Raw genomic sequence first — 14,711 nt, forward strand, 5'->3', positions numbered from 1 at the left:
AAGGAATAAAAAGCCTGTTCACCTTCTTTATAGCTTTCATAACCATTTAGTTGGGTGACCTAAAAAACGTTTGAGTGCAGATTATGTGAGGTAGAGCAAGAGAGAAAGAGGTAAAGCATCATAGCAGTCACATTTACATGACAGAGAAACCAAACAGTTCTGCAGTGGGATGCAGCTTTGAACATTATTGAACCTTGAGTAAACAAGAAAAAAAAATTTAAAACTCATGTGTAATCAGAAGTTATGCCCCCATCCAGTACCTCCTAGAGAATCTTCAAAATACTTTTATTGCTTCTTTTCCCAGTCTTTCAAATTATTCCTGGTACATCAAGCCACATTTCACTACTGTAAAATTTTGCACTTAATACCTGCAAACACTTCAGGCAAACTAAAAACCTTTTGACTAGGAAGGAACCCTGTAATATATATGATAGGTCTCAGATTTCTCTGTCCTGGGTTGTACTATAGAATGTGCACAAAACATTCTATCACCATTTTCACAAACTGTTGAATCCAGGTGGGGCAGTGTTTTCCCAGACCCCCTCCCTCTGGGCCATTATCTTCTGTTAATGGCCCATCAAATGCCTTGCCCATGACTCATCATCCCATTGTGAGATGCTCCGCCCAGGGGGAAGAACCAAGCATTCTCACCTGGATATAACCTGGGGTTTGGGACAGTACAGGGGGCTCTTAACCACTGGATTCTCAGAGGACCAGAGCTACCAGACCTTTCTACAGGATCATTGCTCCAGGAAGACCACCTCATCTGGACTGCTTCCATCACTCTGCTCAGGTAGTATTCTGACTCTGTCAGTGGTCTTTTGTATTATTGCATCTATTTTATTTTACTTTCTTTCGTTTCTTCCTATTAAATTGTATCTCTGACTTGGAGCCTCTCATTTGTTTTGCTTTCAAACAACTACACTCTTCTACTAGTTTCTGTTACTGGCAGCATTTGTGTGAAAACAGTTTTGTTTGCTTGTTTGTTTTGTGACTGTCACACAACTAATGATTACTGGAAGCCTGGAGTTTCTCACAATTTGATGAGGTTCAAGCCATGCTTCCAGAACATTAACTGCCTAAAGTCTGGGAGCAGGCTGGAATCTGAACCTAGATCTGAATCGGAGGCATCTCTCTTGGCATCATCTCTAGTTATCATCCCTCCTTCAGAGGACTATGTATAATGGATAGTCATCCCCAAGTCTAGCAATCTGGCATCTACATTGCTTTTGAAACAATACAGTGTTAATTGGAGTAATCCATGTCTGCTGGAAAGGCAGGCCCTTTCTCTTCTTTTTTCTCTAATGTTATGCTGCTTAGATATAAGCACTGTGACAGATCCTGCATGCAAAATATGGCTTATATAAAGCACAAAGCACAACTGACTGCTTGATTACTGCCATATTTGGATGAAAAATTAATTAAATTACCTTTGTTCATCTTTCAAATGATTTCATATTTTTTCTGAACCAGAGTCAGTCATCCCATCTGGGAAGTAGGATCTGGATTCTCTGCTGGAAATCACAAGCTCAGTTAGAAAATCTCCATCTGAGAAATCATTCTAGATGGGATTACAAAGCTAAAAATTTTTGTTTGCCTCATCTAGAACATTTTTAATTCACGTGGATTGCTTATATTAGCATATCATGGCAGGAAGCTGATAGTCCTCAGCTCAGGGTCCCCCTGCCTACAGAAGAGGATCTGCCTGACCAGGGACTGATAGATTCTCTAAGGGAAGAGTTTTCAACAGTCCCTTGAAAACTGTTTCAACAGTTTTCAAGACAGCACAACAGAGGAATAGAGACTAAGTTTGTTAAGACTTTTGAAATGGCATAAATTATTAGCATTGTTATCAAATTATAATTGATAATATTATATCAACTATCCTGACATCTAATCCCTTGCTAGAAAATATGCATGATATGAAATATTCTATTCCTTCAAAATAAAGAAAAAAGTGACATCAATACCATTGTATTGCCAAATCTGAGAAGCTCTGAGGATAAAATACAGGTTTCCAGGCTGTTCTCTGTAGATCTCTTCCATGTAATTATTTATTTCCAGCACAAGCAACTATCTACTTTTATGTCTCCTGGTCTCCCAGTCCTCACCTATCACACAATCCATTTAGCCTCCTCTCTTCACCATCTCTCAGTAATTTCACAGAAGAAGTAATGGGATTTCCCTGTCCAGAAGCAGTCATCATTGTCCAGCTCCTTTTCCAGCCCTTGCTCCTTTGTGAGCAGGGCCAGGGCAGTACCCCATCACAGGGGAAGCAGGAGAGAGACAGGAAAGCTAGGAGAGACAGGGACAGAAGTATCTGCTGGTCTCTACACCAAGGGGAGGAAAGGCACTCCTGCAAATCCTGAGGCAGAAACTTCCCTGGCAGAGTGACTGGACAGTGATGAGTTGTTCAGTTATGTTTCCCCCTCCCCGACTGCATTCTATCAAAGGCTGTCTAGCAGTCCTGCATCTCTAGATATAAAAAGGAAGGGCAGTGCACAGAAAGGAGTGTGTGACAGACACGCTGCTGCAGTGATTAATGTGCTCATCCAAGCTGGTACTTCACCACCTCGTCAATTAATCACTGTCCAGTATTTTGGAAGCCATTGAATTTTGCACCATTTTAATATACCATGTTCTTACCACTCAGCAGGCTTTTCTTTGAAGTGTGATGTCACCAGTTCTGAGTTTCATTCCTTCCTCATTTTTATCCTTCACTACTAGAACATATATTGTTCTATGTTCTACTGCTGTGGCAGGTGGGTAATTTCAGTTTCTTGCTATGACATCTCTAAGGATGCCTTCTGGCAAACACGAAATATGTGGAGGACATTTTATCCTTTATTTTGGTTGTAATTCCCGGGACTTATTCACTCCCACGTGAGAGGTTCAGCTCTGACACACCAAAGGCTGTACTCATCCAGCTGCTGCTGGGAGGGAAGGAGTTGGTGGCCATCACCTTGCTCCTGCCAGAGAAACACAGAAATGGAAGCAATTATCTTTTATGCATGAGAGGAAATGGAGGTCTAAGGTCTGATCCTGAAAGAATACCAGCAAAAGGGAATTAATGTCCATTTTTTTATCTGGCTGTGAGGAAGAACATACGAATAAGGTGGACTGAAGGACCCCACAAAACATTTTAATGAGCGAAAAACTTAGAAAACTCTATAATCTAGTTATAACAAAACCCAATAAACTGACCATCTAATTTTCATCTTTCCAGGGGACTTTATATAGCTTTTCCCTGAATTCACTTTTCCTTATCTAAGGTTCTGTAGTTGGCAAACTTCCTACAAAAACATAAATCTTCAGCTTGATTACTCTTATTAATGATGTCACTCAGGGCATTTTGCAGTCAGAGCACCTCTTTGTGCTCAAAAAGGTTTTCAGCAGATTTGATAAAAAACACCAGGAAACAAGTCCTGTTTTGAGAAGGAAAATGATCGATTATTACCTCCTCAGAAGAGCAACAGGAGGTTACTTATGTAAGTGAAGGTTATGAATAAAAAAAAGTATAATAGTACAGTACTTTAGCTGAGCAACCTTCCAGAAACAGGAGAAAACAAAACACACAGGGTCATAAAAGCAAGAATTAGCAGGGAGCAACAAGGTCAAACATCACCTAGAAGAGGTGGAAAAGTCCACAAGACAGGCCTTGGAGACAGTGTACTTCATTTGCAGGTGAGATAAAATGGATAAGACCCCTACTCCATCCTCACAGAACTCCACCAGTGTCATGTAAACCTTAAATTAATGTATGTATGGGTATGCACATAAATGCATAAATACAAATGTATATGGTGAATACAAACATCTTTCTACCTTGTAATGCACGTTTAAATGGTAATAGGCAAGCAGAAGGAAAATGTCACTAGCACTGTTGTTGATTCATGCTTTCTCTCACCTCTCACTAACAGGAATGATGGAAGGAGTGGGCCAATGATGCTTAGACCCATGTTCCTAATCTCAAAACATTCTGAAGAGTAATATTTTCACCATCTTTGGCATCAGAGATTTGCACTTTCAAGCTCAAAGAAATAAATTTTAACTGCAGAATCTTGCCCTTGGGGTGCATAATTGATCAAATGAAGAGTAAGTTAGTGCTTTACAAAAGTATGTTGTAATTTAGAGTCAAAATGCCAAACAGAATTTCTTACAGCTGAAAGAAAGTCTTTTTTTTTCTTGTACTGAAGGTAAATTCTGCATCATTTTTCTCAAGGATTTAAGCTATGAACAAGGCTATCTTCAGTACAGATAATATAAACTCATCCCAAAATCTGAACTAGTTGTTACCTAACACTTAGCAAGCTCACCATCAGGCACAGTAAGATTGCAACTATTTAATCTACAAAATAGTAAACTATAGATAAAGATAAGAAGTGCTTTGATTTGGTCTTTAGATGCCTAGCTGTTCTCATTTTTAAATACCATTAAAAAGGCAACAACTCACAGATTAATCATTAGAGAATTTGGTAACAGTAAAAAAAAAAAAAAAAAAGTATATTCAGGTAGGAAAAGAGAGATCCAATTCAAAATCTCATGAAAGGTTCAAACCCAAGTGTTCAGAGAGTGTGAATTCAAAGTGAAAGTGGTTCAGAAGAGGATAAACAGAGAGTTTGCCATAAAAAACCACACACAACAAAAGGTTTGGTTTCTACTCAAATTTAGCAGCATAAAGCCTGAGAGATAAACCTGATTGATTCTGTATGTATTCTAGGGGAGCAAAGGGAGAAGAGCAGGAAGGTGAAGGTCTCAAGAACAAAGGTGAAGGTTTTCTTACAAGTAAATCCAAATGTATTGATTGAGTTTATAAACACACCTTCTAATATGGCCAAGGACAGAAAAAAGAAACTTTGCCAGTTTTAATCTAGACTCTGAGAAAGTAATCAACAAGTTTAATGTTGTCATCCTTCATTTCTCGGGGTCTGGACTAGACAGTGAAGGCCAAATCTTCTGGGTTTGTAAAACCTAAAAGTAGCCTTTCTTTTTTCTGCACTACTTCTCCTCAAACTTCTGGCAGACAAGGGTTCAAAACAAACCTTTAATTTTAGGGCAATCTTTCTAAAACTTCATGTTCCTTGTTCAAGTGTGATATTCCTACACAGGGCAATATTTTCAGAGAGAATGTAAACATCAAGTTTCACTTGAAGCCAGCTCAGAGAGGGTGCATGGTGGCTGGAACACAGGCTTGCCTTACACTAACTCCCAGCTAGACAGAAACCTAGCAGGCTTCCCAGTAGGACATCTGACCCCAGGGGGGACCCACACTTGATCAGGCTTCTCTTGAAAGACTGCACACCGTGGAAGAGTGACCCACACTGTAGCTGTTTATGGAGAACTGCTGTCTGTGGGATGGATTCAGGCTGGAGAAGTTCACTGAGAACTGTTCTCATGGGAGGGAACCCCGTAGAAACAGAGGAAAGACTCTTTTCCCAGAGCAGCAACAGAAACAATGTGTGATGAACTGACCATGACCCCCATTGCTTTCTGCCTGCACTGCTGGCAGGGAAAAGGTAGAGCTGGGAAAGAGGGAGGGGTGGGGTAAAGATTTTTTAAGGTCACTTTTTACTTCTCATTATCCTGCTCTAACCTTGTAAGCAATAAATTCAGTTAATATCTCAAATTCGAGCCTGTTTGGCCCATGACAGTATTTGGAGAGAGATTCCTCCTTGTCCTTACCTCAACTCATGAACTCCTTGTTATATCCTCTCTCCCCTGTCCAGCTGTTGAAGAGAGTGACAGATAGGCTTTGGCGGCTGCCTGGCATTTAGCCAGGGTCACCCCACCACGCTATTCTGTCTCTGAAGAAAAAGAAAACTACTGCTGTGAAATGTTATGCAATCCATACAAATGCTATGTCTGGAAAGAAAGAAGCAGGAAGTCAATAAAACTGAAATCAAAAGAGATAGAGCTGCGGACTACATGGAAATTAAATTGCTTCTTTTGGATTCATTATTTCACCTGCAACAGCCCTTAGAACCAGTGACCTGCCATTTTCTTCCAGATATAAGCAGCCACCATGAAAAGAGGGCTCTAGCTCTAGTCTTATGTGAAACTGTTTGGATTAACCAAAGTCAGCTTTGAAGAGAAGAAACCTCCAGAAAGAAAGGAATTTCTGCAGCTCCTATTACCACAATTTCTGTTCACTTTTAGTAATCTTGTGTTTGCATACATCACAGATTTCCATGAGAGGAAAGGGTACAAGTTTACTTCCCCTAAGACCTTCATTTTTAGACACTTTGGGCAGGAAAGCATCTGAGAGAACATGGTCACCACAAGAATACCTCTTCATGGAAAAGAAGTTGGTGGGACACTGCTGGAAACATGACTGTATTGCGTATGTATTTAAAAATTCTTGATACCTCACTAATATGTCCTGGAAAATTTCAGAGTAATTCAGTTGGAAGGAAACATGGAAGGACCATATACAGAGACATGGATGTCCACGGATACAGGAAAGTTTAAACACGTCCATATTTTGCCAGCCTTGCCCAGTTGCAGGGGAAAACTAGGGTGACGTTATCTTGTTTTAAAAGTACACAGCCAGGATTTGAACAGAAAGCCAGTCTCTGGCTTGCTTGAGTTGGTGCTTATTCCAATTATTTTTGAAGTCATTCCAAATCTTTCTATTGACATGAACAGATGAATCAGACTGTTTATCACTTAAGGGAATCACAGATTAAAACAATAGTACTTTGATGGAATCTTGGGTGGGGTCAGATGTTATAAACTCCACGAAGGTCTGTCACCTCTAAGTGGCCAGCCCTCGCAGAGAAATGGCTTAATAATAGCAAGATGGCTCTTTAAGTGTGTTTTGTAAAGCAAAGGTTTTAATAAAAACAAAATAACAAATGATAAAGAAGCAAAAGCTGAGCACAGGTGTGTCAGAGAAGCCTCTGACACCTTGCTAAGACACCTTAAAAATCACTTGAGCTCCTTTGTGCACCTTTATAAATACTTAATGTTTTAGGAGGGACAACTTGGACTGCTGCCAATAGAAGCAGGTACAGATGTTGAAAGACATTTCTGAAGCCCAACCAGTGCTCCTGTGCTGGCGCTGTGCCAATTACAATGAGAAGACTATGGAAAATTCTAGTTTAGCTTCCTTACATGCTCAAAGGTAAACCAAAACTTTTTTCCTTAAATAGAATCATTTGCTTGGCTGTGGAAATGCACTGCAACAGTACTTGTATATTTTTTATGACAACCTTTTAAAAAATTCGTCTGTTCTGGATAGCAGAACACTGATGTACTGCTGAGGTAGGACCATTTCTGTCTGAGAGGTGCCTGAGCTGGTTTTGTTTATATGCAGTTGCATTTACGTGAACTTATTCCTTCAGTGGTTATCTATAAGTTCATCAGAGACACAAACTACAGCATTACTACTTCTATACTAACTGAGGACTTGACTTTTATTCTCAGCTGAAGCTCTTTGGAAGAGACAAAAGTATGTATCAGTTCATCACATCTTGGGTCCCTGTAGGACAGAAGCAAAATTACGATATCAGACATAGTCAAACATATGAAACGAAATGTTCCAGCACTTGCTGAGAAAATGCGAACATACTGAAAATGTAAACTGGGATTTGTCGGGTTTTTTTCCTTCCCAAAAGTACTCTAACATAACAGAAGGAGCAAGACTGACTGCATGCCCTGACAGCATCTTTGGATTGTCCTATATCCTACTGTTGCAGTCCATTTATGGCCACTCTAGTGGTCATGGAGCACTTCAGAAGACAGCATTACTGAAACCTGACATTGTGATACACACTCTATGCCACATAATAGGAATAAATAAATAAATAACATTGTGATTTCAGAAAAGATGTTGTAATTGTTGATAAAGTAAAATATAATCACAGCTAAAATATATTGAAATATTAAGTAGTGGAAACAGTTAAAGTTATTACTACAATAATGTGCGACAATAAGACTTGAAGGCTTTTTTTTTTTTTTTTTCAGATAATTCAGCACTTCTTTATTGCTCAAAGCTTAGTTCTGTGACTGCAATACCAGCTCCAAGTACTCAGTAGTTTTCTTCTCTCACCACAACTGTATGAGGGCAAGAAAACAGAAACAAGAAACAAGCTGGAAAGAACCTGGGCAACCTTTCGTGGTGAAAAAATTTTCCTTCCCAGCAAGTACAATTTCTCATATTTAAACTCTTGACCCTTGGGGCCTTATTCTCTCATGGTCCATCCTGAGAAGAATCTGGCTCCACCTTCTCGCTAGGACTGTAGTTAGAATGCCTTTTCCTCTTTTCTTCCCCATGTTAAACCCTCCAATTTCTGCTCAGATGTCCTTTATTCCAACTCCCAAATCATCTTCAAGGTCTTTTGCTCACTCAGTATTTCTCCCACACTCAATTGTCGAGATCTTTCCCTTTGTCAGTGGATTGGTGTGATTATCATGTGATTGCATGCTAAAAAGACATTAAACAGTTCAGTCTTCTTAACATCATCTATTTATAGTTATTCTCTTACAATAAGTAATAGAGATTTTTTTTTTTTTTTTTTTTTTTTTTCCCTCTTGATCCTAATATTCTTCTACACTATTTCTTGCTGCAGCCAGTGTCCCTTCTGGGTGAATCATTCTATTAGCTGTGTGTTTTTATGAGTTTGCCTTTTTTAGATTGTTGCACACATCTTTAATGTCCATTCCACTTTAAATTGCTGACTTCAGCCAAATTATTTTCTTACTGCATTTTCCTACATTTTCTCCATAACCACTAAGAATCTGTGCCCTTGACTATATGACCTTCGAGGGCTGCCATGTTGCTTTAACTACTTTCTTTCCTTCAGTCTGTTTCATAAATCATCTTACTAAACAATAAACTGAGTTAATTACAATTCATTTACCTAAAATCTGCTTGGCTTTATTAACAGCTATTCTGCATTCCCACTATTAGAATTGTGAGTAAATGAAAAGATTTAAACACTCTGATGCATACTGTCATGCTGAAAAAATTAAGATCAAAAAGATGAAGTCCATTCATTTAAAATAAATAAATAAATTAATTAATTAATAGAAACACCGTAATTTAAACAAATAGGTAATAAAGTCAAAGGTGAAAGTGAGTCCCATTTACCTCGCTCCCTAGTATCTTGTTCACTTACTTGAACAGGTAAGTGATAGTAAGCTGCAAACAGTGACTAAGGCAGCCTAAATAGACAAGTGAAATATAGAAAACGAACATTTACAATTCTCAACAAAAAACCCTGAGTTTGGGAGAATCACTTTCATTTCTTTGAATTTGGCACTAAAATATCTTTCAAGTCTCAGGTTTCAGAATACTTAATAACAGGCAGGCAACAACTTAAAAATTACTGAGAGAATTTGAAAGGGCAAAAGAAGACTAGGGTTAGATTATTGTGCTGGGTTGACCTCAACTGGATGCCAGGTGTCCACCAAAGCCTCTCTATTACTCCCTTCCTCATCACAGAAGAGAAGAGAAAACATAATGAAAGGCTCATGGGTTAAGATAAAGACGTGGAGAGTGCACTCATCCACTAGCAAAACACATTTGTCCTGGGGAAATAAGTTTAATTTAATATCAATTGGATCAGAGTAGGGTAATGAGAAATAAACCCAAATCTTAAAAACCACCTTCCCTCACCCCTTCTTTCTTCTGGGGTTCAACTTTACTCCCACTTTTCTCTCCCTCTTACCCCACCACAGGGCAGAGAAATGAGAATGTGGGATGTGATCAGTTCAACATATGTTATCCCTGCTGCTCCTTTCTCCTCAGGGTAAAGACCCCTCAGGCTCTTCCCCTGCTCTTTCCCATGGGCTGCAGTTCTTCACCAAACTACCCTGGTGTTGGTCATTCCCACAGAGTGAAGTCCTTCAGGATCACACGTTCTAACATAAGTCCCTCAAGAGGTCACAATTCCTGCCAGCAAACATGCTTAACACAGGCTCCTCTCTCCACGAGGCCACAGCTCCTGCCAGGAGCCTGCTCAATGCTGGCTTCTTACAGTGTCATGGTTTCCTCTGGGCATCCAGGATGGGGTCCTCCATGGGCTGCAGGTGTTTCTCTGCTCCCCTGTGGCCCTCCAGGGGCTGCAGGGGCACAGCTGCCTCACCATGGGCTGCACCACGGGCTGCAGGGAAATATCTGCTCTGGCACTTGGAGCACCTCCTTTTACTCCATCCTCACCAACACTGGTGTCTGCAGAGCTGCTTCTCTTACATATTTCCACTCTGCTCTCTGGCTGCTGTTGCACAGGGTTTTTTCCCTTTCCTAAATCTGTTATCCAAGAGGTGTTGCCACTGTGGATGAGCTATTCAGCTTTGGACAGTGGCAGATCTATCTTGGAGCAGATTGGCATTGGCTCTGCTGGAAGTGTGGGAAGCTTCTGGCTGTTTCACACAGAACCCACCCCTGTAACACTCCTGCTACCTAAACATTGCTGTGCAAACCTAACACATTTATGTAAAAAATATATTACTAATATTAAATTTCAATCATGCATTGCTATGTATATTAAAAATATCTCTGCATTACTTTTAGAAACAGTCTCTGTTACTAACTGTGATGGATTCCTTCTAAAATTACTTCTTTTGTCTGTAAAAAAAAAATATTCCTGACTGAAGAAAACCAAGAAATTAATAGGAAATCATACCATTAAAATAGAAAATATGAATACTTTAGAATAAAAATGAAATATTTGAAGAAAATGTATTTAAAGCATAAAAGATTCAAGGTGGAAATTTAGTAAATAGAGTTACTCTATAAGAATAAGCTTGAGGTTTGGAATTAGAATGATATGAAAACACTGAGCACATTAAACATGACCTTTAAGATTCAATTTCATGTGTGGGAGTGTGAGGCTAATGAAATAGCTGAAAGATCATATTTGTAAGAAATCTGCTTGCTGGTGGAAGTAATGTTAGTATAGCCAAGGCTGTTAACATTCTCCACAGTCAGTGGACTCCGAGGTCTGACATGTTATTTATTTGATGAAGTGTTTTATTCTCAGGCTCCATTTTTTGTATTTCGTTTGTTTTCTTTATGCTTTCCATGATTTCAAATGCAAAAATTAAAAGGTGACCTTTTAGCTAGGCCAAAACCATACACCCAAAACCTGGGGAGAATTTGGACTGAGAGAGAAGTTGCTGCTTATTATCCTATGTTATTAGGAACTCTCTTGTCTGTTGTGCATATGAACTCTACGACAGATATTAAAATAGCTATGTTTGTGTATATGAAAAGAAAATGTTTTTTCTTCCATCACTCAGTGTGTTATATGCATAATCTTTGCTCAGTAGTTTTTTAGATTTATTTCTTCTGGCAAATAAGCCTTTGGCTCCCAAACCCAACAAGTAATTTGCTTCACTGGTGGAACCATATTGTTAAAAAATACCCATAATAAAAAGAAGCCATTAAAAATTTTAAAATCATATTGTGAAGATTGATATGGAAGTTGATTATTCAGATTGGATTTCACACTTGTTCTTCAAGAAATCACTTCGATATTGTTTCCTTTATGTGGAAGATCAGTAATGGGCTGTAGTCTGAGGGCTGTGCCTGGCTAGGAAGTTTCCTGGTGATGTCCTTGACCCAGGACTGGTCAGTATATTAGGTTCTCTGCTTCCCTTAGAAGGGAATTGCCTACAGCTATAACCTGTCTTTTCTTTCTCTTGGAAGTGGTTGTGATAGGGGATGTTATACACTCCTTGATCTGACCCCTTCTTTTTGGGGTGTCCCAGTGAGGGTGCTCAAGGCTTTCATACCAATCAATGCACATCTGTTTGCATTACAACTCCAAATCTGTTTTTCAGAGGTTCTCAATGTGGAACCAACTTCCTTTTATTCAAACTTTTCTTTCTAGCTCCTCCCCAGAGTCCTGACCTGATCTTTCCATATTTACACAATTCACTTCAGACTGTGGAGGGGGAGTTTTACCACTTCCTCTGCCTGAAGCCTTTTTGTCCTTCAGTACATGGTATTCTACTTTTTCTTTAACTCTTAATTGGATTTAAGTCTCCTACCTCGCAATTCCACTTTTCATTTGCACCCCTTGCTCCTAGTCTGTTCATCCTTGAGTCTCCCGAACCTTCTTATGGTCCCTGACATGAGCTACTCTTCCCAAGCTACTTATCCTAATCTACTCTCTCTAATACCCCAGGCATTTCCAGCTTTTTTTTTTTTTTTTTTTTTTTTTTTTTTTTTTTTTTTTTTTTTTTTTTTTTTTTTTTTACCAAATCTCTCTGTCCTTCCTGCTTAGGGGGCAGCAGCAGGAGAAGCAGTGGTTTTGTGGAGGAGAGGCCCCCACAGCTTACCAGGGGACTGAAGCAGCAGCAACTGATGAGTAGGGCTCAGCCCAGGGAGCTGTAGTGGAGACACACACAGATGGGAGCTGCAGCACCCGTATCTGCCACAGCTGAGAACATTAAAGGGGAAGTTTTTTTCAAAGCCCTGAAAATTTACCAAATTTAGGCAGTTTCTCTCAGGGACAGTGCAAAGTTCATCCTTGAAAGAACTGGACCTGACCAGCTTTTCAGTTTTTGTGCCAAACATCAATGTTCCTTACCACAGAAAATATCTCCCTCTTCCCTTTCTTTCATTCTCAGAAGCTGAAAAAACCTCGTTAATGTTAAAATTTTATAAACAAAATAAAGAATTCCATCCCCAGAAGCTGGTAAAGAAAGTTCAGCCTTCACAGTCTAAGTTCAGCAAAGTTAAAAGAAAATGAAAACAGAGACCTGGAAAAGGAAATGTCAAGAAATGTGAATTATGGCCAGTCCTACGGATGTCTCCTGTAAAAAGAAACTACAGTAATTTCCCTAGATTTCCCCTCAGATTTGCTTCATTTTTTTTTTAGTACTTTTCCTTATGCTCCAAACACTTAGATATAGCAAAAACTCACTTTGTTTAGCTGTCAGTACACTTGTGTCAAAAAGGAGGGATTTTAACAGTGGAGCTGGGCAATAAAGGAACACTAACTCTTGGATACAGTAGAAATATATATATATTTAAAAAAAGCTGTACGTGTCTAAACGAAATACTAACTTTCTGTTTCCTCTGTACACGTTGTGCTGTTGCCTTAAGACTGAGTCAATCCTTGCTCCAGACAGGCCTACTGCCTATAGTACAGTTCATTTCTGGTGAAACACAGGTGTTATTTCTGCAACAGTAGGAAATTTAATTCTGCTGTGGGTTTTATAACTGTGTACAACAGGGATAAATTCAAATGACTGTTTTACAGTCCATCCCTGTCTTTCTCTCTCTCTCTCTTTTTTTTTTTTTTTAACTGGTCTTATGGAAGCTTTCCACCTTTAATACTGGATTTGCTGCTTCCACAGCCATTGAGCTACATTTGCTAAGTTGACTGTCCAGGCGTAAACAAATACCTTCCCTTTCTTGCTCTTATTTCTGATACATTTTTCCTTCTCTAATCTTCCCACACTGGTTTTTTTTTTCTTTCTTCACTTCCTCAAGCATTCCCAAACACCAAAAAAAATTGTTTCCTTCTTACAATACCTTTGAAATCTCTTTGCAGTAATTTCCATTGCAGTCCCACTGGTGCCCACTCTCTATGCTCACATGATACTTTCAATCAGTGAGCAAATTCTCCAGCTGTGCTGTTTAGCATGATGCAAAACAAGCTGATTAGTAACAGCAGCAACAGAAGTAATTAGAAAAAGAAACACAAAATAATTTTAAAAAAGAGCCACCTTGAAAACTGAGGTTTCTCATAACACTTAAACCTTCTTTCTTTTAGGAAGAAAACCAACATTTTAGAACTAAATGTTTACCTACATATATCTGATGAACCCAAAATTTGTCTTCTGGTGTACAAAGCACCGGAAAAGAATACCAGTTACTGGTTTATTATACTATATTTATATTTATATTTATATTTATATTTATATTTATATTTATATTTATATTTATATTTATATTTATATTTATATTTATATTTATATTTATATTTATATTTATATTTATATTCATCCCCTTTTGAAGGCCATATCTTATTTAATGAAAAATATTGAGCACTCAATCTTCGTTTAGGAAACTATTTTCATGCATACCACAGCATAAAGGACTGTAAAACAAAACAGATATCAGTGACAGATAAAACAGAACTAAATATATTGAACAATTATTTTGAGAAGAGTGAAACCCACATAAACTATGAAAACAGGATTTTACCAAACATCTTAAACTTTAATTTAAGTGCAGGAGCAGATGTGGCTGACCTAAACTCATCAGAAACAACAACCTAAACAGCCAGTCTCCAAAATGCAGAGTATGAGAGCAGAAATTTTTGCCATTTTAAGTGAGCCAGGTTGAATCCTGCCAATGTGAAACCACAAGAAAAGAAATCAGTGGAAATACTTTCTATAAAGATTAGTGAGATTTGGGTTGAACACTAAATGGAGAAGTGGGCTATTAGGAGAAATCCTGTACATTCTCATTGAAAATGTATATATATATACTTCTAAGATTTTGTAAAAAACAATTCATTCTTTCCAGTCACTGGAGATTTCATGTCTGGATTCCTCATGATCACATATCTGATTTTGAAGATGCTCTGTACTGTATTAACTACCTCTTGCTATACTTTCTGAGAGGGGAAGTAAAAGGAATGACAGAATGCAGAACATAAAATGAAATACTTCCTTCAGGGGTAGGGTCCTCTTATAAAGGTAGACATGCAAGAATGACTTGAAATCTATCTGGAGCAATGGGGAAATCT

At 38.6% G+C, this 14,711-nt stretch overlaps 1 long non-coding RNA gene across 2 annotated transcripts; it reads left to right on the top strand.

The window, feature by feature from the left end:
• The first annotated feature begins 703 nt into the window (after window positions 1-703).
• LOC136290204 (uncharacterized) lies at window positions 704-8,903 on the top strand. 2 transcript variants are annotated; one of them, XR_010721042.1, is made up of 3 exons: window positions 704-793; window positions 5,727-7,123; window positions 7,966-8,903. It is a non-coding gene; the product is annotated as an uncharacterized lncRNA (long non-coding RNA). The 2 variants fall into 2 exon arrangements; XR_010721043.1 differs by lacking the exon at window positions 704-793 and adding an exon at window positions 4,022-4,095.
• The last annotated feature ends 5,808 nt before the right edge of the window (window positions 8,904-14,711 follow it).

The sequence above is a fragment of the Chamaea fasciata genome, unplaced genomic scaffold (assembly GCF_029207755.1).
Source record: "Chamaea fasciata isolate MVZ Bird 193981 ecotype frontalis unplaced genomic scaffold, bChaFas1.0.hap1 SCAF_5, whole genome shotgun sequence".
Classification (NCBI taxonomy): Eukaryota; Metazoa; Chordata; class Aves; order Passeriformes; family Sylviidae; genus Chamaea; species Chamaea fasciata.